This window comes from Trypanosoma equiperdum (genome assembly GCF_001457755.1).
Source record: "Trypanosoma equiperdum strain OVI genome assembly, contig: ctg_1610, whole genome shotgun sequence".
Classification (NCBI taxonomy): Eukaryota; Euglenozoa; class Kinetoplastea; order Trypanosomatida; family Trypanosomatidae; genus Trypanosoma; species Trypanosoma equiperdum.
In genome coordinates, this window is record NW_027123628.1 from 1 (window position 1) to 278 (window position 278).

Sequence of the window (278 nt, forward strand, 5' to 3'; positions counted from 1 at the left end):
TTTTTTTTGAGTCATTGACACTGTGATATTCAGTCAAACTCGGAGGGGGCCACACGTAACTGCAGCGGTAGTAGTAACAGGGGGTACACGCGACTGCCTTCTATCCGTTGCTTTTCATGAGCAACAATAACAACAATAACAACAACACTGCCACTGCAAGTCCAAGCATAACGACACTTAAAATATCAGCTTACAAAAGGATCAAATGCCCTTACATTTGGGGAAAAGGAAAGCTCAGCAAGCAATCAACAGTTGGGTAAAAGAAGAAAAAAAAAAGA